At 41.6% G+C, this 23,123-nt stretch overlaps 1 pseudogene; it reads left to right on the top strand.

Moving 5' to 3' along the window:
- The first annotated feature begins 18,830 nt into the window (after positions 1-18,830).
- Positions 18,831-20,194, top strand: LOC101133214 (olfactory receptor 52K2-like; annotated as a pseudogene).
- Positions 20,195-23,123: the final 2,929 nt, after the last annotated feature.

The raw sequence follows: 23,123 nt of genomic DNA on the forward strand, positions 1-23,123 counted from the left end.
TGTCCCCTTAACCAGTTCAGAAGTCCAAAGCCTAAAAAGGGAACTAAAACCACTCTTAGATGATCCCTATGGAGTAGCAGATCAAATTGATCAATTCTTAGGCCCCCACTTGTATACTTGGGCTGAGTTAATGTACATCCTAGGCATCCTCTTTTCGGAAGAGGAAAGAAGCATTATCTGTAGGGCTGCTATGACCTTTTGGGAGCGTGAGAACCCCCCCCCCCCCCCCGCCCCAGTCAAAACGTCCCTGCAGCTGAACAGAAATTCCCTCCTCAAGATCCCCAATGGAATAACAATATAGCCTATTGAAGAAATATGAGAGACCTAAGGGAAATAGTTAAAGGAATTAGAGAATTGGCACCCCGCACCCAGAATATTACTAAAGCCTTTAATACACAAGAGGGAAAAGATGAAGGGCCCATGGAATTCCTTAACAGACGTAAGGAACAGATGAAGAAATATGCAGGTTTAGATGTGGAGGACCCACCTGGACAAGGGATGTTAAAGCTCCACTTTGTCACCAATAGCTGGCCAGGCATCACAAAGGAATTACAAAAGATAGAAAATTGGAAAGACCATTCCACAGAGGAACTTTTAAGAGAGGCCCAAAAGGTATGTGTACGGAGGGATGAAGAAAAGCAAAAGCAAAACGCAAAAATTATGTTGTCCACCTTACAACTCCCTAACAGGCAGCCCAGGGAAATAGAACTTACAAATCTTCTAAGTCCCTGGCTGTCGGACCCTACACAGAAGGAAAAGGGATCAAGCCAGAAAGCCATGAAATAGAGAAAAGAAGCAAAGTAAATGTTTCAAATGTGGAAAAATAGATCATATTAAAAGAGAATGCCCTGAATGGGAAAAAGAAAAGGAAGTTATCCCCCTTATGGCTTTTGAGGAAGATTAGGAGGGTCAGGGGCTCTGTCTTTTCTATATTGAGTTCCACCAAGAGCCCTTGATAAATTTAGAGGTGGGACCCAAATTCAAGCTTATTACCTTTTTAATTGACTCAGGGGCAGCTTACTCCTCTGTTTATCATTCCCCATCTGGTGTAATTTGTTCACAAGAAGAACTTCTTATTTCAGGAGTGAAGGGAGAAGGATTTAAAGCAAAAACTTTAGAGGAAACAAAAGTCATATATAAAAATAGATCAGCTAATATAAAATTTTTATTAATACCAGAGGAAGGAACTAACCTAATAGGAAGAGATTTAATGCTAGAATTAGGCTTAGGCCTCTATGTTAACCAGGGAAAATTTCTCACCTCTCTAAACTTACTCACTACTATAGATGAAGAGTATATCCATCCTAATATCTGGTCAAAAGAAGGAAATCAAGGAAAATTATGAGTTTCCTCAATAAATGTCAAATTAAAAACTCTTGGGGAAGTAGTAAGAAAACACCCTATTCCTTTAAAAGCTAGGATAGGTTTAAAACCTATAATTGAAAGCCTTGTTCATGATAGACATCTTGAACCCTGTATACCCCCCCTTATAATACACCAATATTACCTGTAAAGAAGCCAGATGGGTCATACTGGCTAGTGTAAGACCTCCGGGCTATTAATCAAGTAGTTCAAACTACATACCCTGCTGCTCCCAATCCTTACACCATTAACAGCAAAATCCCACCTAACTATGAATGGTTCACTGTAAAACCTGAAAGGTGCCTTCTGGACTTGCCCTTTAGTGGAGGACAGCTGGGACTTGTTTGCCTTTGAGTGGGAAGACACCCGATCTGGTTTAAAACAACAGTACCCATGGACAGTTTTACCCCAAGTGTTTATAGACTCTCCAAATCCTTTTGGTCAAAATTTAAAACAAGTCATAGAAAAATTTTCCTTGCTCTCATGCATATGCCTACTCCAGTACATGGATGGCCTGCTTATTTCAGGGGAAAACAAAGAATGGGTAACAGCATTTTCAATCAACTTCCTTAATTTTCTAAGAGTAGAAGAATTAAGAGTCTCAAAAAGTAAACTTCAGTTTGTAGAGCCTGAAGTAAAGTACTTAGGAATTTTAATCAGCAAAGGCAAATGGAGGATTGGGTTTGAACGAATTGAAGGTATTATATCCCTACTTCTGCCAGAAACAAAAGAGGAGCTTAGAACGTTCTTAGGCTTAGTTGGATACTGTTGCCTACGGGTTGACTCTTATGCCCTAGAAAGAAAACTGCTATACCAAAAACTCAATTCAGAGGGAGTCACCCCCACTTATCTGGACCCAACCAGAAATGCGACAGATAGAAAAATTAAAACATTTACTAGTAACTGCCCCTGTTCTCATTCTACCCTCCCTGGAGCAGCCATTTCATCTTTTCCTCAGTGTAAACAAGGGAGTGGCTTTAGGGGTACTCACCCAAGATCATGGGGGCCACCAGCAGCCCATAGTCTTTTTGTCAAAAATTCTAGACCCAGTAACCCATGGATGGCCTGCATGTGTCCAATCTGTAGCAGCAACTGCCTTGCTAACAGAAGAAAGTGGAAAATTAACCTTTGGGGGAGACCTCATTGTTAGCACACCTCACCAAGTCAGAACTATTCTCAACCAAAAGGCAGGAAGATGGCTTACTCAAGAATTTTAAAATATGAAGCTATCCCACCATTAGAAAGGATGACCTAGCACTAACCACTAAGAATTCCCCAAATCCCATTGCTTTCCTAATAGGAAATCCAAACCCAGAAGTAACAGGGAACTCACACCCAAAGAAACCATAGCATAAATGTTTAGACCTAATTAGTTGCCAAACCAAAGTTAGACAAGACCTATGTGAAACTCCTTTTCAAACAGGGAAACATCTTTTCATAGATGATTCCTTCCAGGTAATTGAGGGGAAAAGGCATAATGGATACTTCATAGTTGGTGAAGATACCCTCACAAAAATAGAATCAGGAAGATTACCAAATGACTGGTCCACACAAAGGTGTGAGCTATTTGCCCTAAATCAAGCCTTAAAATTTGTACAAAATCAGGAGGGAACAATTTATACTGACTCTAAATATGCTTTTGGAGTAGTACATATTTTCGGAAAAATCTGGACTGAACAAGGCCTTATCAACAGTAGAGGTCAAAACCTAGCCCACAAAGAGTTAATAATACAAGCATTAGATAATCTCCAGCTGCCTAAGGAAATATGTTGTTCATGTCCCAGGACACCAAAAGAACCTCTCCTTTGAAAGTGGGGGAAATAATCTAGCCGATCAAATGGCCAAGCAAGCTGCCTCTTCCCAAGCTGCACCCATTTTTCATTTAACCCCTCACCTTCCCCCTACAACTGCACTCCCCATCTTCTCCCATGCAGACTAGGAAAAGCTAAAAAAAATCAGGAGCTAAAGAAAACCCAGAAGGAAAGTGGGTATTACCAGATGGAAGGGAAATGTTATCTAAGCCTCTTATGAGGGAAATATTGTCACAACTTCATCAAGGATCTTATTGGGGTCCTCAAGCTATGTGTGATACAGTCCTTAGAGTCTATGGGTGCATAGGAATATACACCCTCACCAGACAAATAGTGGAGGGTTGCATCGTGTGCAGAAAAACTAATTAAAGGGGGCCAGCCCCTCCACACCTGTGGGTATCTCTCATCAGGTGGGATGAGAGACTGAGAAAAGAAATAAGACACAGATGAAGTATAGAGAAAGAACACTCGGCCCAGGGGACTGGCGCTCAGCATACAGAGGAACTGCACCGGCACCAGTCTCTGAGTTCCCTCAGTATTTATTGATTACTATTTTCACTACCTCAGCAAGAGGAAGTGACCCAGACAGGATGCTGCAAGGCGAGTCTGAATTGCTCCTTCACTGTAGTGAACTGCAGGTTGGGCAATAATGGGTGCTGCTGGCCAAGTCGCAGTGAGCCTGGTTTCAGGCTCCCTCCTCCAGCACTCACTTGGCTGAGGAGGAGGTGGCCATCATGGTTTTAGCCCCGATGGCCCTGATGTTTCTGGACCTTTTCCTTTTAATTTTAATGTTTCAGGATATATTACCTCCTGTAATTGCTTGTAGTCAACATTTTGTGTTGACCGAGCCATTACAGACTCTGTTACATTTTTACAATGTGAACTTTCCATTCCTTTCTTGAACTCTGTCTCTGCCTCTTCTTTACAATCTATTACACAGCTTTCAGGGGAATCAGAAACTGAAACACTATCTTCTTCTATTTGAAACGGTTTTAAAGTTGCTTTAATAATGGCCCAATTATTCCATACTATAAGTGGGATGATTTTACCTTCCCTACTTGCTTGTTTTAATTCTTTGCCAATTTTTTTTTCCAATCTTTTAGATCTAAAGTTCTCTCTTCTGGAAACCATGGGCAGAATTATTCTATTGTTTGAAATAGCATAATTAGATTTTCTGTAGAAGCTTTAAGGCCCCCTCTTCTTCAAAGAATTTTAATGAAGCTGAGATAAGAGGCATTTTTACTTTCAGTTTTTCCCATTGTTACCCTGGGTTCCTCCCAGCACACAAGCTTCCTGCAAGGCTGACCATGGACGTACTTGGGAATCTGTCATCGACTGTCCTCAATGCTCATGTTCTTAATGTATCTTCACCCTAGAGAAAGGCATCTACACTGGGCGGCAGATGAAGGAGGCCAGCCCCTCCACACCTGTGGGTATTTCTCGTCAGGTGGGATGAGAGACTGAGAAAAGAAATAAGAGACAGAGATGAAGTATAGAGAAAGAACAGTGGGCCCAGGGGACCAGTGCTCAGCATACGGAGGACCTAGACCGGCACTGGTCTCTGAGTTCCCTCAGTATTTATTGATTACTATTTTTACTATCTCAGCAAGAGGAATGTGGCAGGAGAGCAGGGTGATAGTGGGGAGAAGGTCAGCAAGAAAACGTGAGCAAAGGAATCTGTGTCACAAATAAGTTCAAGGGAAGGTACTATGCCTGGATGTGCACGTAGGCCAGATTTGTGTTTCTCTCCACCCAAACATCTCAGTGGAGTAAAGAATAATAAAGCAGCATTGCTGCAAACATGTCTCGCCTCCCACCACAGGGCAGTTTCTCTCCTAACTCAGAATTGAACAAATGTACAATGGGGTTTTATACGGAGACATTCAGTTCCCAGGGGCAGGCAGGAGACAGTGGTCTTCCTCTATCTCACCTGCAAGAGGCTTTCTTCTTTTACTAATCCTCCTCAGCACAGACCCTTCACGGGTGCTGGGCTGGGGGACAGTCAGGTCTTTCCCATCCCACGAGGCCATATTTCAGACTATCACATGGGGAGAAACCTTGGACAATACCCAGCTTTCCAGGGCAGAGGTCCCTGCGGCTTTCCGCAGTGCATTGTGTCCCCAGTTTATCAAGACTGGAGAATGGCGATGATTTTACCAAGCATACTGCTTGTAAACATTTTGTTAACAAGGCACATCCTGTAAAGCCCTAGATCCCTTCAACCTTGATTCCATACAACATATGTTTTTGTGAGCTCAAGGTTGGGGCAAAGAGGTTGGGGCAAAGTTACAGATTAACAGCATCTCAGGGCAAAGCAATTGTTCAGGGTACAGGTCAACATGGAGTTTCTTATATCTTCCCTTTCTACATAGACAGAGTAACAGTCTGATCTTTATTTCTTTTCCCTGAAACTAAATAAGCAAACCTCAAAAAGGCAACCTCCCAGGGACGAAATCCAGGGTTAAGGCCATTCCAAAGTGTCCAAGTTGACTATACTGAAATGCCCCCAATAGGCTGCCTCAAGCATTTACTAGTTAATAGTAGACCATCTCACCCACTGAGTAGAAGCCATTCCCTTCCCAAGCACAACAGCCAGTAATATAGTCAAAGCTCTGTTGGAATGTATCACACCCAGGTTTGGACTAATAGAAAACATTGATTTGGATAATGGGACCCACTTCACTGCATACATCATTAAGGGGCTAGCCCAAGTATTAGGGATAAAATGGGAATATCATACTCCCTGGCACCCGCCCTCATCAGGGAGGTAAGAGAGAATGAATCAAACTCTAAAAAACATCATTTAACCAAACTAATCTTTGAAACTCGGTTACCATGGACAAAATGTCTTCCCATTGCCTTACTAAGAATCTGAACTGCCCCTAGGAAAGATCTTGGCCTGTCCCCTTATGAAATGCTCTACGGGCTGCCCTACCTAAATTCTACTACTGACCTTCCTAAATTTGAAACAAAAGATCAGTCCTTGAAAACTATACATTTGGTCTGTCTTCTACCCTTTCCTCCCTCAGGACTCGAGGCCTCCTAGTGCAGACTCCACCCCTCAAATTCCCAGTTCACCAACACCAACCCAGAGATCACGTCCTTGTCAAAAGCTGGAAAGAGGGAAAGCTTGAGCCCACCTGGAAAGGACCTTACCTGATGCTCCTCACAACTGAGACAGCAGTCCGAACTGCTGAAAAGGGGTGGACCCATCATACCCGAGTCAAGGTGTCACCCTCTCCAAAGCCAAGGACCATCATTCCAGGGCCAACTCCCACCATAGTAACGTTAAAATGAAAAGTCTAATCTGTCCCTATTTCCTCTTCTTTTTCCTTTAGTTACCAAGGACACCTTATCATCAATGTAACCCGATCACTTTTCCCCCAAACAATTACATTTGATGCTTGCCTTGCCATATCTTGTGTGGACCTAAAAAGTCAAAGACAGCTCAGTTCTTCAGAAAAGTATCTTTGTCCCTCTGCGAGGACAGCAAGGGCCCTCACTTATTATATTTGGGGAGAGGTTATATGGACCACCAAGTATCAGGGCTGGACTGCAAATTCTGCCCTAAAGCCCTACCTCCACCTCACCAAAGGAACCACCTTCCCCACCCCAATTGCCAAACACATCAGTGCAACCCATTACTTATCTCCATTACTACCCCTACCCTCCAGTAATTCTAACCCCACCTTAGAGCACTTCTATGGTTTAGGAGCAGATGTAACTGGAAAGGACCCTGTGGGTTTCTTTGAAATGTGCTTTGTTTCTCCTCCTCCACCGTCACCAAACCCACAAAAATCAAACTATTTCTCGCTTCATATCAAATGACAAAACTAAGGTAGCTATAGTAGAAGTCAATGACCTAAAGCAAACTTTAGCTATTGAAACAGGGTATCAAGATGCAAATACCTGGCTAGAATGGATTAAATATTCCATCTGTACACTAAATAAAAGTGATTGTTATGCTTGTGCAACAGGCAGACCAGAAACCCAGATTGTCCCCTTTCTACTTGGATGGTCCTCCAACCACCCAGGCATGGACTGTATGGTAGCTCTCTTCCAAAACCCCACAGCCTGGGGCAATAAGCCATGTCAAACCCTCTCACTGCTATTCCCAGAAGCTAAACGTCCTGCAGGTCAGCCCCCGAGGGCCATCCATCCAACCTCCAGCTATAAATGCCAATTTCACCTCCTGTCTCTCACAGCAGGGGGGAAATTTGGCATTCCTTGGAAGCTTAACTGGATCCAGTGAGTCTAAACCTTTCCAAGAACTAACCCATCAGTCTGCCCTTGTTCATCCCTGAGCAGATGTATGGTGGTATTGTGGTAGACAACTATTGGGTACTCTGCCAAGTAACTGGAGCAGCACTTCTGTTCTAATATAATTGGCCATCCCTTTTACCCTGGCATTTCATCAACCCAGCAAAAAGAACCACCACCGCAGTAAAAGAAGTGTCCCTTATGGGTCTTTTGATCCTCATGTTTATATAGATGTTATTGGAGTGCCCCAGGGGGTACCAGATGAGTTTAAAGCCTGAAATCAAATAGCCACAGGATTTGAATCTGTATTATTCTGGTGGTCAACTATAAACAAAAACATAGATTGGGTAAATTACATTTACTATAACCAACAACATTTTGTCAATTACAAAAGAGATGCCATTAGAGAAATATTTGAACAACTAGGTGCCACCAGCCAGATGGCTGGGGAAAACAGAATAGCTCTTGATATAGTAGCTGAAAAAGGTGGAGCCTGTGTCATGATTGGAGTTCAATGTTGTATTTTTATTCCTAATGACACAGCCCTTGATGGAACAATTACAAAACCATTGGAAGGCCTTATCAATTTAGAAAACGAATTAGCTAAAAATTCTGGAATAAATAACCCTTTTACAAGTCTCATGGGAAATGGTTTGGGAAGTGGAAAGGACTCTTGACTTCAATATTTACTTCTTTTGCAAATGTTATAGGTGTACTCATTCTTGTAAGTTGCTGTATCATACCCTGTATTCGTGGGTTAATGCAAAGGCTTCTAGAACCACTCTCACAAAAGCCTTCCTCCACTCTCCCCCACCCTATTCAGATAAATTCCTACTTCTAAACTACCAAGAGGAACAACCAAGCCGAATTATGTTAAGACATTTTGAAGAGAAAGAATTATAAAATGGAAAAGGGAAAATTTGTTAGAACAATTTCCTCTTCAAAACTTAACTCTCTTGTTGTAAGTTGTAAGACTGTAAATTAGCCCTTCTCCCTGCTTCAGTCTTCAAAGTCCTCATCTCACTACCTTATTTGGAAAAAGTTTCAAATTTCCTTGTTGTCTCTGTTCTGTGACCAACCCTTCCTGCCTTGCCACACCCAGACATGCCCAGACATACCTAGACATGCCTTCCCTCCTGCCTAGTTAGTAATGGACATCTCTTCCTCCCCTCCTTTCGCAAAGTGCGTGTTTACCCTATCTGGAAAAGTTTAAGTCTTTGTCCCTATTTGGAGAAGTTTAAGTCTTAGCCAATCTGGATAGCTTAGATTGTAAGGTCCAACTCCAGCCAATGGGGAAAGGACACAAACAGGAATTGCGTTAGGGATAAAAACCCCTTTTCTCCTTTGTTTGGTGTGCTCTTGCAATTGTGGCTGATGCAGGTTGCACCATTCTACAGAAGTAAATTGCCTTGCTGAGAAAACTTTTTGCCTGAGTGCTGGTTCTTCTTTGCAGTATCAAGCATTTGTTTCTAACATTGGGAAGAGGCTGGACAAATTTGGAGGAGCATCTTAAAAGCCTAGACTCTGATGAGGGCTTAGAGGAAATAAAGATTAGGGAACATTTGAAACTCTTTAGAGATTAAGTGGTTGTGGCCAGAATGCTGGTAAAAATATGAAGCGTAAGGGCCATTCTGATAAGGTTTCAGATAGAATTGAGGGACAAATTATTGAAAACAGGAGTAAAGATCATCGCTGTCATAAATTGGCCAAGAACTTAGCTAAACTGTGTTCATGCCCAAGGGCTTCATGAAGGGCCAGACTTGACAGTGATAAACTAGGGTACTTGGCTGAAGAAGTTTCTAAGCAAAATATAGAAGGTGCTTCATGGGGGTTAATTTTGGCCCCTTACACTGAGATTCGGGAGCAAAGGCATAATTTAAAAACAGGATTTATGATTAAAAGGAAAGTAAAGTGGAAAGATTTGGAAAACTCTCAGCCTCTTGATGTAAAGAATGAAAAAGTGTGCTCAGGAGAGGAAACCAAGAGTGTAGCCCAGACATGGTTTGCTAGGGAGATTAACATAGATTGAAAAGAACCAGGTGCATTCCTCAAGACAATGGAAGTATAATTTGAGAGACCAAAATAGATGCCCCTTTATCAACTGATATGGACCCTAAGATTAAGGAAACAAAAGTTACCTACTGGTTGAGGATTCACGCTTGACTGGCATGGCAACTTCCTAAATTCCTTATGGCTACAAGAAGAACCACACTCTTGCTAATCTCCCTAACAACAGGAACTATTAGGTAGATTGTCAAACCTTTCCTAAGCGATTTACAACCCAGGCCACTACAATTCTGATTAGACAGAGGACTTGCCTTACATTCTTTCCTGATAAACAATTGCAGACCTCAAGCCAGTTTCAGCAAGCTCATAACTGTCTTTGTGTCCTATGGTTTGTCTTTTGACAAAAGGCAAAAATAAAGAGCCAAGTTCTGCCTCATTTTAATGCTAAAACCTCACTCCAAAATGAACATGAGATGTATATTCCATATATCTTTACCCATTATGCATATGCTCAACTCCCCTCATAAATATGTATTAGCTTTTTCTCCAGACCTGCTGAGTATGTATGACTATCATGTAATACACACCTTGTGAGGCATAAAAACCAGTCTGCCCTTTCCCTCTTCAGAGAGAGAACCTTTGGTACAAGTTAGAGACTCTTTTTTCCCGGTTTGCAACTAATATTGCCAATAAAATTCTTCTATTATTTAGCCATTGTGGTGGTCTTTTGCATGACAGAAGAAAGACCCTGAAGGCATTTCAAAGATAGTTGAGGCTGTCCCTCCTATCATAGGTCCAGAAGCCTAGAAGGAAAAAATAGTTTCCAGAGAGAGGCCCGAGGCACCCTCCAAACATTTGCTACCCAGGGCTGTCTTGGGATTCTGCTCCCTAATTTACTCTGGCTCAGTGCTTCTCAGCTGATCCAGCTATGGCCCAAGCAGCCCCAGGTGCAGATCGACTTGCCCTTTAAGAGGATACAAGCCCTAAGCCTTGGCAGTGTCCATGTGGTGCTAATCCTGCAGGCTTGCAGAAAGCAAGAGCTGTGAAGACTTGGCAGTCTCCATGCAGATTTCACAGGAAGTTGATTACAACCTGGGAGCTGGGGTAGAGACTTGTGGGGCAGAGCCACTGCACCCCTGCAAAGAGCCCCCACTAGAGCTGTGCTGAGTAAAAATGTGGGGTTGGAGCTGCTGCAGAGAGTTCTTACCAGGATGATGCCTAGTGTCATGAAAGCAGGACCCCAGAACTGTAGCGTTACCAGCAGCAGGCAATGCCTACCTGGGAAACCCTCAGAAACCTATAGAGGCAGTGTTGTGTGGAGTACACAGCAAAGCCATAGGGTGGGGCTGCCTGGGGATGCCAGGAGGCTTTACATAAAATGAAAAGCAATTATTGTCTAGCTTTAAGATGTAATGTCTGCCCTGCTGGGTTTTGGCCTTGCCTGGGGCACGTTATTCCTTTCTTTTTGCCTATTTCTCCCTTTTGGAATAAGAATGTCTGTCTTATGTCTGTAGCATCAATGTATCTTGGAAGTAGATAACCTCTTCTGATTTCACAGACTCATAGATGAGAGTCTGCACTTTGGACTTTTGAGTTGGTGCTGGAATGAGTTAAAACATTGGGGCTATAGAGATAGCATGAATGTATTTGTATGTCAGAACATGAGTTTTAGGGGGTGGGGCAGGGCAGAATACTATGGTTTGAATATTTGTCCCTGCCATACAAATCTCCAATGTGGCAGTACTGAGAACTGGGGCCGTTAAAAGCAGTGACTGGGTCACATGGGCTCTGCCCTCATGTATGGACTAATCTATTCATGAATAGATTAATGGATTAACAAACCAGCTTGTTAACATTGTGGTGGGAATGGTGGCTTTATGAGAAGAGGAAGAGAGACCTGAGGTAGCACATTAGCATGCTCAGCTCCTTGCTGTGGGATGTCCTGTGGCCCCTTGAGACTGTAGGGAGGCCCCACCAGCAAGAATGACCTAGGCCCCATGATCTTGGGCTTCTCAGCCTCCATGACTGCAAGAAATCAATTCCTTTCCTTTATAAGTTACCCGATTTAATGGTATTCTGTTATAAGCAAAAGAAAATAGACTAAGACAGGAACCCTGGTAAAAACCAGCTTTCTTCTCAGGTCTTTGAAAAATAGACATTAAAGTCAGTTGTAGGCAGAAAGGTCACCCTTTATCATTTATAGAGGAATGGTCATTATTCGTACACATTCACATTTATACTGTCATCTCAATTATGTACATAAATTTCCCATCCATTCTGTAAGTTATGAAAAATTGCAAATATTATCTCTACTTTAGAGATGAGAAAGCAGATTAAGCATCAGAAAATGCCAAACCAAGGTCATAAGTGGGATATTAATGTAGCGTTCAGGTTAATATAGAATATGCATGCAAAATAGAATACCTAATGGATGACCTTGGCCTGGTCAGACTGGAATCATTACCCTTTCACGTCACATTGGGATAGGAGTTGCCTGCAGCATACACATTCTAGTGAGTTGGTCTTTCTTTTGAGATACTGCAAGTATGATAGTAAAGGTAAGGAGAGGCACAGCAAAGTCCAAGGTGCAAGCCAGCTCCACTGAAAATGCTCACAGCTTCTGGGAAGTAGGGCATGATCCCTGGGAGGCATGACTCAGTGCTATTAAATGGGGCAGGAAACCCTCAGGGTTTGAGTCCGGGGTCAGGGGAGTCCCCTTATAAAGGCCCTGAGAGATGAGGCCAGAGCCGTCTGTGATCCCTGAGGATTCTCCTCAAGTGCAGCAGTTTCTGCTTCCACAGCCTTTTGGGAGGAGGGCAGAGGTTGGTGAGGATAAAGCTAGCTGCTATTTGCCCAGGTTCTTCCTTCCCAAACTCTTTAGGCTAGAAAAGGAAGGTGGCACTGGGGCTGCATGAAGCTAAGGGAAAGAGCCCAGAATTTTAAGTCAGACTGAGAAGTGTGAACAGAGCTGCAACTGGGGAGAAAGAGGAAAGAGGTAACATAGCTGGGGTGAGCAGGAAGGTGGGTGGGGGCACTCTCAGTTACTTCCCACACCTTACCCTCTGCCCAAATCCCATATTTCCTCATCTTCACCCTCAATAGAGGGAAGAGAAGTCTTGATAGTCCCACCTAACTGGTTTGTGTATAAACCCCAGACACTTGCCCCACCACAGAGGATGCCTGCTTCCTTTCTGTGCCAAACACTGTGGGCCATCTCCAAGAGCTCTTAGCTGATTATTCCAGTTTGGATCCAGTCACTGCTTTTCCTAAGTCCCACCAGTGTCCCCATCCCAGTTAAAGGGCTTCTGCATTAGTCAAGAGGAAGAAAATGGGGCCTGAACTAGACAAATGTCAGAGAAAGGTAAATACATGTTTTTGAGGTTTTTCTACCAGAAGCAGTCTTGAAGCACCTTGCATATGTGACTATCCTTCCTTGTCTGGTTCTTAATTTTTCAAATCTGTCATTCTGATATCCTTTTAAGATAAAGCTGTAGGCAACCAAATAGATATCAGTATTAACTGAGTCCATTCAGCATATGGAGTCCTCTTTTAAGGAGTTTTGGGAGACATAAACAGACAAGTCCTTTGAGCATGGATATCTTAGTTCTGAAAACAATAAACAGACTGGACCAAATTTTCACTACAGAGCAGGTCTTAGATTCTGGATATTAGGGGAAGACAACTGGCTCCATTCACGCTCCTACTCTGAGTCCTTCATTCTGAGAGGAGTTGATTTTAGATGACCTTCAAAGGAAATAAGATTTATGGACTTGGACATCCTGTCTTTTCCAGAAAAATTTAAGAGATGCCATCCATTTTCTATGTGTGAGGATGGGTGAGCAGGTCTCAAGATGATCAGTGATGTTCAGAAGTTGCACAGAGGAATTCAAGGGGGATATGAAGACAAAGTAAAACATGCTTGGATTGAGGAAAATGCATGTTTACAAGGGGAGATGTACAATAGCTGTGTTTTTTTTTTATCCCACAGGTTTGTTATGTACCAGCCAATGTTCATGGTACTGAAGATATACCAGTTGAAGAGAAAATGTTCTTGTTGTCATAGTACCTATTTGCTACGAGGTCAAATCTTGTTCCTGGAAGAAATGTACAAATATTAATACTTCAAACAGTATTTTCCATTAAGAAGAGAATTTTATTCTGATGTAGGTAACAGAGGTTATTGTTGGGATGCTTAGAACTTCCATCCCAGATGCATTTTAAATTACAAGATAACCAAACATTCTGAGCTTGCATTATATGAGGGGAGGGGAGTAGTAATCTGAGAATGTCAGAGAGATGTCTTTCAGTAGTCTAGAAGTCATGCTTCATTTGGTGAAATGTTCCACGCTTACCATGTATGTTAGAGCCTGAGTTTACAGAAGGGAATAGGCACAGTCCTTTAACTTCAGTCCCTTCACTTTGTGATTTGGTGAATATTTATGAAAGGACAGATATTAGAGAATAAAAGAGGAACTTTGTATACTTGTTAAGATTCTTTTGCAGCAGTAGTTGGTGATAGATGCTGGTGGTTTGCACAAGGGTGATGATGATGGAAATATAACAGACAACTTGGAGATTTAGTTCGTAGGATGATCCAGTGGTACCTGCTGATGGTTAAATATGGTGCAGGAAGAATAGGGAAGAATCCAGGATGACTTGATTCTAGGTTGAGCAACTGCTTGGACAGGATGTTACATTCTGAGATATGGGTGGCACAAGCAGAGTAGTAGTTATAATTTCTGCCTCAGGCATGACAGGTTTGACATATCTGTGAGGCTGCTATGTGGGGATAGTCTAGTCTGGAGTTTACAGGGAAGGTAAAGTATTTAAATTATATTTGACATTTCAGGATATGTTTACGTCTCAATTGTCAGCAAGAAGAAAGATGCAGTGTTCAAGTTCCTTTCAGGAACAGTATTCCCTTTTTTAATTTTCAAGTTTTCTCCTACTACTGGATAATTTTTCAACAGAAAAAAACATGTTATTTCTCCCTTCTTAAAAACAAATTTACATATAAACACACAGACATGCAAACACACAAACTCTTGACTCTACTGTTCACTTTTAGCCAGTGTTCTATTTACCTACTGGCCTTTACATCCAAACTCTTTAAAGGAGTGAACCATGTTAAAAGACTTCAATTCCTCTTTCAGCTATTCTAAGTCAAGTAACACTTTGCCTTCCTCTATTCTAGCAAAATAGTTTTTGTCAAGGCATTTGATCCTCTGTGATTCCAAAAGCAGGCTAATTTGGTTTTCAAATTCTTTGACTCATCAATAGCATTTAGTATAATCTTACTAAATCAGTGATAATGTCCTCATTAACAAACTATATTCAATAGACTATTAATATAGCACATCACCTTAAAAATCTTCCTGTATTAATACTTGTCCACTATCAGAGTTCTTTTCCAACTTCTCCATGGGCCCCAACTCCTCTCCTACCCCATTCTTAACACTGAGATTCAGTCCTAGGTTCTTTTCTCTCTGTGAACACTTACTATCTGGGTGCTGTTTATCTCTTTTCCACATATATTTCACCATCTTCACTTGAATTTCTGATAGATATCTCAAACTTACCCTGTTCAAAATTGAAGTCTTGACCTCCACTCTCCATACCTTCCCCATCACAGCTGGGAGCAACTCCTTTCTATTAGATATTTATTGAAAAAATTGGGTCTCATCTTTGACTCTCTGTTGTCTCACATCCTATATCCAACCTGTCAAGAATATCACTGACATTATTTTTGAAATATATCCCCAATCCCATTACTTCCCACTACATACACTGCTACCTTGATCCTGAGCCAATGTTCTCTCCCTTCCCTGGATTCCTGCAATAGAGTCTCCAGGCACTTTTCCCCGGTTCTACCCTTCCCTATTTGTGCTATTATCCATCATGGATGCCACAGAAAACTTTAAAAGTGTAAGTCTCCTCCCTCTCTGCTGAAAACAATGTCTTTGATTCTGAGAGAAATGAGGAACCTTTGCAAAGTTCCACAAAGGCCTATGAGGTCCTGTGTGATCTGGCCCCAGCACCCTAACTTGATTCTCCTGCTCATTCACTTCATCCTAGCAGGCTGCCTCCTGATCTTCGAATACCAGGTGTTTTTATGTCTTAGGGCATTTTCTCTGGCTGTTCCATTTTCTTAGACTGTTCCTCTCCTGTGAGAGACTCCTACATCCTACATTATCTTATGGCTGTCTCACGTCCTATCATCTCCCCTTTTTGTTGTAGCCATTGCTGTGGGAACCATTTGAGTGCTGGTGTAGGTTGATAGCACCTTGCTCAGCTGCATCCCACCCCAGAGTTTCTCTCCTTTTTTTCATGGCACCTCAGGGATCTCATTCAGTTATTTTGGTGCATGTATAGACCTAAAAGTGCAAGGAAATTCACCCTCCTTGGGTCGTCCCAAGGATGTGTGTGGAAGCCAGGGTGTGGAAGCCAGTGGATAAGAGTTCCCCTCTTCTGTGTCTAGAGTGGGCAATTATTTGGTTCCTTCTTAATGGTTCTTCATGTGGAACTGGATACAGTGATGACTGCATTATCCAGCTCAATAATGCACCTTTGGATCCATATTCTCTTTCCTGTTCCACTCCTTCATCCTACTCTTGTTCATTGTATAATTTTTCTATATATAACCACTTGTCTGGAATTACAGGTTTGGCTTTTTAAAGAAACAAAGCTAGTATTTCCTCACCTCATTTAATATTTGCTAGAATTCCCTTTGCAATGAGGCCTGCAATGATCTCTATTTCAGATTTCAACCTCCCCTGCTCCCTGCCGTGGAATTCGTATCCTCTTTATCCTTGATCCTTTTTTTGGTTTGTTTTCTAAAATCACGACAGTGAACCTTTGTATATTATGAGGTAATTTACTTACTATGTCCTTTTATTATCCTTCTCCAACCTTTAGCAAAATTATTCTAAGGGATCTGTTTTGTTCATGAATTTTTTCTTAATCAAATCAGCAAAAATATTTACATTTTTATTGTACTAAATTTGCCAAATATATTTACTGAATTTTATGTGAACATAGCATTGAACAGAATTAAAGCTTGAGACATGCAATAATTCAATATTTTGAGGTAGGGCTGAAGCAGGAGACTGAAAGAAGCAGCTCCTTTGATGGGTAATGTAAGTATTAAGGGGAGCCAAGAGGAGAAAAGGAGTTTCAGAAGAGTGGTCAATTCAGAAAAAAGCTGCTGAAAGATCAATATGAATGAAGGCAAGTATGTGACCATGGCATCATATGGAGGTCATTTCTGGCCCAAATGAGCGCTTTTTCAGGTAGATTAGAACGTGCTAATACTACAGGAAATTTGTGGGAGTCGAATCTGAATACGTAGACATTCCTAGGTATTTTTATGCAAAGAAGAGCTAAACTTTGAAAAAATAGAGAGGATATAAGATCATGGAGGAGAAGATTATAAAGTGTTAATCGACATAGAAACCTTTTTTTCTTTTCTTTTCAAGCATAAGTTTTCTGTGGAGGGAGAGACAGATGACAAATAAGGCTCTAAATAATAAACGTTAGGCTGGGCGCGGTGACTCACGCCTGTAGTCCCAGCACTTTGGGAGGCTGAGGCGGGCAGATCACGAGGTCAGGAGATGGAGACCATCCTGGCCAACATGGTATTTTACCCCGTATCTACTAAAAATACAAAAAATTAGCCGGGCGTGGTAGCGGGCACCTGTGGTCCCAGCTGCTCGGGAGGCTTAGGCAGGACAGTCACGTGAGCCAGGGAGGCAGAGCTTACAGTGAGCCGAGATAGCGCCACTGCACTCCGGCCTGGGAGAAGGAGCGAGACTCCGCCTCACAAAATAATAATAAACACTAAATAATTATACAAAAAGACATTTTGTGTGTAATTCTAGTATTCTCCCTACAACCCTGAGATAAAGGTAGGGCAGTTTTATTACCCATTTCCAGAGAAGAAACAGGGGCTTGAAATAAGCTATTTGCCACATCTTCTAGCTACGTGACCTTGGACAATCATGATTTTGGCTGAGGCTTCAGATTCTAAACTTTTCCCATACTTTATGGAAAAAAAGGAACTTGTTTTAAATTTGGATATACAAAACATAAGTTGCCTTTGGGCATTTAGGTAGAAGCAAAAGGAGATGATTATTTAGAACATTAAATTTGGAAAACGCTAGAACTCAAACTTGGCTGACACTATTAACTATGGTGTCTTAGAGATATTATTTTCCCAACACTGAATTTTCTCATATTGAAAAAAGACCAATAACTAAGCAGTTACTTTGCTTACTGACTGTGCTGTCTCGATGCATTATCTAATTTAATTCTCAAAAGAACTTCATTAAATAAATTCTAACAAGAAGAATGCCTGGGTAAAAACCGGGAAACTTCAGTGTTTAAGGCTTTTGACAGAAGAAAAATGAGCAAGAGAGGAGAGAAATATTAAAAATTGTTAAGCATAAAGTTTGTGTGTGGGGGAGCCAGATGTTAGTCTTTCTAAAGATGAAAGAGTTCTGTGATGAAAATTAAGGAAATGGAAGATGGACGGAGGGAGACCCACATGAACAGGAAAGTTAATGTGAGTTTAGATGAAGGAAAACCAAAAGAGAAGGCTCTTCATCTTCTCGTAAGCTGGAGGCGTAGCTGTATCTTTAAAGTTTTTGTTAAAAGAACCTGGAAGATGTATTATAGAGCAGTGCCCTTTAATGGAGCTTTCTGCAAGGATAGAAATAGTCTCGACCTAAATTGCCCAATATAGTAGCCACTAGTCACATGGGGTTATTGAGCACTTAAATTTAGATGCTACTGAACACTTAATTTTTTGTGATTGAGGTATGAATTTTTAATTTTATTTTTGATGACTAGAAATAGCCACATTTGGGCAAGTGGCAATGCCATTAGATAGTATACTTCCAGATAAGTTAAACAGATTGTATGATTAATTGAGGCACTGGAATTGCAGGGTTCATTTGACTTATATAGGCACTTAAGCCAGAAAGTTCAACAGAAAATTTACTCATATGATTGGGAGTTTTGTTTGATTGGTAGGTTGAATGGTAACAATGTATGACCTAAATTAATTGATTTAAATATATTTTACTTGTTTGATCAAGATAATCCTGTCACCAAGAACACAAAACAATACCACTTCTGCATTCCTTTATGAGAACTGTTTAGTGGTATCAGGTCTATTGATATCTAAATATTTAGATGTCAGTAAAAATGAGAGTTTCTTGTGGGCAGGAACCATAGATTATGCTTCTCCATGTCTATGAGAACTTCTAGTGGATTTTGTTTAAGGACTAGGAATGGTAACAAGGGCTCATCATAGAAGGTGATTGAACTCTCTAATCCTATGTACTCTGGATACTCTTCCTAGAAGGTGAAGGAGCCTATGAAGATCAACAAGGAGAATTTCTAAGAGTCATGTCAGCCTCCAATATCACCTCAACACATCCAACTTCCTTCTTGTTGATGGGGATTCCAGGCCTGGAGCACCTGCACATCTGGATCTCCATCCCCTTCTCAGCATATACACTGGCCCTGCTTGGAAACTGCACCCTCCTTCTCATCATCCAGGCTGACGCAGCCCTCCATGAGCCCATATACCTCTTTCTGGCCATGTTGGCAGCCATCGACCTGGTCCTTTTCCTCCTCAGCATTGCCCAAAATGCTTGCCATATTCTGGTTCAGGGATCGGGAGAGCCACCTTTTTGCCTGTCTGGTCCAGATGTTCTTCCTTCACTCCTTCTCCATCATGGAGTCAGCAGTGCTGCTGGCCATGGCCTTTGACCACTATGTGGCCATCTGCAAGCCACTGCACTACACCACGGTCCTGACTGGGTCCCTCATCACCAAGATTGGCATGGCTGCTGTGGCCCGGGCTGTGACACTAATGTCTCCACTCCCCTTTCCTGCTGAGATGTTTCCAGTACTGCCGAGGCCCAGTGATTACCCGCTGCTACTGTGAACACATGGCTGTGGTCAGGCTGGCTGTGGGAACACTAGCTTCAACAATATCTATGGCATTGCTGTGGCCATGTTTATTGGAGTGTTGGATCTATTCTTTATCATCCTATCTTATATCTTTATCCTTCAGGCAGTTCTACAACTCTCCTCTCAGGAGGCCCGCTACAAAGCATTTGGGACATGTGTCTCTCACATAGGTGCCATCTTAGCCTTCTACACACCTTCAGTCATCTCTTCAGTCATGCACCATGTAGCCCGCCATGCTGCCCCGCACGTCCCCATTCTCCTCGCCAATTTCTATCTGCTCTTCCCACCCATGGTCAATCCCATCATCTATGGCGTTAAGACCAAGCAGATCCGTGACAGTCTTGGGAGTATTCCTGAGAAAGGATGTGTGAATAGAGAGTGAGGAATAAGTGGAAAAAGAGTGGGGCACAATGAATGCTGTAGTGGGCCAGGGCTGTGCTGAGAGTAGATGGGTGCTAGACTCCATGTTTAGTTCTTTTCTTGTATTATGAAAAGAATAAATGATGTCCTGAAGCTCAGTGCCAACAGTCTGTTTACAATTTGTGGGTCTTTTCCCTCTGGTAGCCTCTGGATTGAACCTGGTGACTGTGCTGTCTCCTCACAGAGCCCTGACTCCTGTCAGTAAACTTGACAGAGTCTTGACCCTCCGGCCTCATGGTGACTTTGCTGAAGGACACAAAGATGCTTCCAAGTTCATTTGCCTAAGAGAAGACTGTGAAAATCTGAATTTCCATCTCTGACTTGTTGGAAATTTGGTGGATTATCCACTCAGATTCCTGAGTTAGGACCTCTACTCCATCCAGTGCAGGAGTTCTGCTATATTCTAACAGTTGATCCCTAGACTCTACCTCAACACTGTCAGTGCTGGTGCACATGCATCCTTTAGGCCTATTTATTCCAAGTGAGACAGCTCTGCTTGTTAGAAGGTTATTTCTTCAACTAAGCCGGTCTGTATTCTTTGACTTCTTTTTACCTCCTCATCCTCATGGCTATTCCATCTCATTAAATACTTTGAAGAAAAACCATATCCTCTGACATTTTATTATATATCACATAACTCTTTCTTTGTGCATAGATGTATCTTATGTTTTCAACAAGAATGTGAATTGTTTACTTATTTAATAATCTAGCCAAGTCTATGCTATCGGCTAGGGATACAGACTGTTAAGAAAGGGATGCTGGACTTATGTTTATGTCCTCAGACAGAGGATGGAATAATTCCAACGGTTTGTGTTCTCTCAACTCACCATTCCAAGGCCCAGCATAGAAGAAATATGAGAAGTCAAAGAAGATGAGATGTGGGCATATTGACTTAGGTTTTGTTCTATTTCATTCAAACTTAGGTACTCAAGAATTCCCTTAATATTAATCCTGAGAACTGCACCTCTGATGCTCCCTCATACCGTGTCTTATGAGTTGAATTTTGTTCCCCTTTCCAATTTATATGTTAAAATCCTAACACCCAGCACTTCAAAATGTGACTGTATTTGGGGATGAAGTCTTTAAAGTAATACTTAAGTTAAAATGAGGTGATTAGGATGGGCCTTAATCCAATATGACAGGTGTCTATATAAGAAGAGAAAATTTGTACACAGACACATGCAGAGTGAAGACCACATAAAGATACAGAAAGATGGCCATGTACAAGCCAAGAAGAGTGGCCTCGGTAGCAACCAATTCTGCTTGGATCTTGGACTTCTATCTTCTAGAATTGTGAAGAAATAAATTTCTGTTTATTAGGCCACCCAGTTTGTATTACCATTTATAGAAGCCCTAGAAAACTACTTTTGGCACCAGAAAGTAAGGTGCTACTGTAACTAATACCTAAAAATGTGGAAGTTGCTTGGAAACTGAGTAATGGGTTGAAGCAGAAAAAGTTTTGAGGTGCGTGTTAAAAAAGGCTAAGATTTCTTCGAAGAGATTGTAGGTAGAAATATGAATATTAAAGATGCTTTTAGTGAGGCCTCAGGAAGGAGGAACTGGAAGAAAGATGATCTATGTTATCAAATGAAAAAGAACTTGGACAAATTGTGTTCTAGTACTTTGTGGAAAGTAGAACTTGTAAGTAATGAACTTGGATATTTAGCTGAGGAGATTTCTAAGCAAAGTGCTGAAATTGTGATCCGGTTTGTTCTTGTTGCTTATGAGTGAGGAGAGAGATAAGTTGGAGAAGAATTTAAGCAAAAAGGAATCGGGAATTAAAGACTGAAAAATTCTCAGCATATCCATATTACAATAAATAAGTGTAAGTTGGAAAGAATATCAAGGGTGTGGCTGGACAACCATTTTCTAAAAAGATTAGGTATATTAAATGAAATAAACCAGCACAGAATGACAAATACTTCATGGTCCCACTCATATTTAGGAGGTAAAGAAAAGTCGGTGTTACAGAAGTAGAGACTAGAATAGTGGTTACCAGAGGCTTGGAAGAGTAGGGGGGAAGAGGGTATAGGGAGGAGTTGGTTAATGGGTAGAAAATTGCCCTTTAGGTAGAAGGAATAAGTTTTAGTATTCCACAGAACACTAGAATGACAATAGTTAATAATTTAGTATAGATTTCAAAACAGCCAGAGGAGTGGATTTTGAATGTTCAACACAATGAAATGATAAATCTTTGAGGTGATAGATTATCTCAAATTGATTACCCTGATTTGATCATTACCAGTTGTATACATGTATGGAAATATTGTGTGCACCCTCTAAATATGTACAATTAATATGTGCCAATTTTTAAAAAAAGGATTAGGCATGTGTTTATGAATACAATCAGCCATCTCAGCAGAAGCCAGGAATAGAGATGGGGCTATCCAGGAAAGGCTCACAGGAATCCCTTTTATCTGATAGTTTGGACCCCATGAATTGCATCAGAGACCAACATGCTTTCTGAGAATTTTATTAGCAGCAGAAATGAACAGAGTTAGGATGACATGAAAGAAGGTAGTTGGACTTCCGGGATTCCAGAGGATGGCCCAATACAGCTATTTAGCTGCAAACATGCATTATCCTTAAAGAAAAGGGAAAACATACCCTAAGGTTGTTCAGAGGTTGGCAGGGATACCACTGCCACCACAAGCCCAAAAGACACAGATCCAGGAGGTTAGGCTGCCTCTTCCTTGGTTCCAGAGGGCAGAGCCAGCCCATTGGTTTCAGAAGGCCAGGGTGCCTCTAAACCCAGGACTGAGGGGTTAGGGCTGCTGTCCATTGAGTCAAAAAGGATTATTCTGAGCCTTAAATCAAGTGTAATTTGCCCTGCTAGGTTTTAGACTTATTTGTGACTCATAACACTTTTATTCTGATTTCTCCCTTTTTGAGTGGGAATGCCTACCCTGTGCCTGTTCTACCATTATATTTTGGTCACAGGTAGCTTGTCTGGTTTCACAGGTTTATAGCTGGAGGGAAATTTTGCCTCAGGATGGATTCATACCGGAGTGTCACATAAACAATTTAGATATTACATTTAGATGAGATTTTGTATTTACAGTTAACCCCTGGAATTGGGGATGCTGGTATTTTGCATGTGGGAAGGACTAGACTTTAGGGAGCCAGAAGGCAGGGTGTTATGAGCTGAATTGTGTCACTCTTCAGTAAACTCATATGTTGAAGTCCTAAACCCTAGTACCTCAGAGTAATATGACTGTATTTGGAGATAAGGTCTTCAAAGAGGTTAATTAAGTTAAAATGAAGTTATTAGGATGGCACTCAATC

The sequence above is a fragment of the Gorilla gorilla genome, chromosome 9 (genome assembly GCF_029281585.2).
Source record: "Gorilla gorilla gorilla isolate KB3781 chromosome 9, NHGRI_mGorGor1-v2.1_pri, whole genome shotgun sequence".
NCBI classification, from domain to species: Eukaryota; Metazoa; Chordata; class Mammalia; order Primates; family Hominidae; genus Gorilla; species Gorilla gorilla.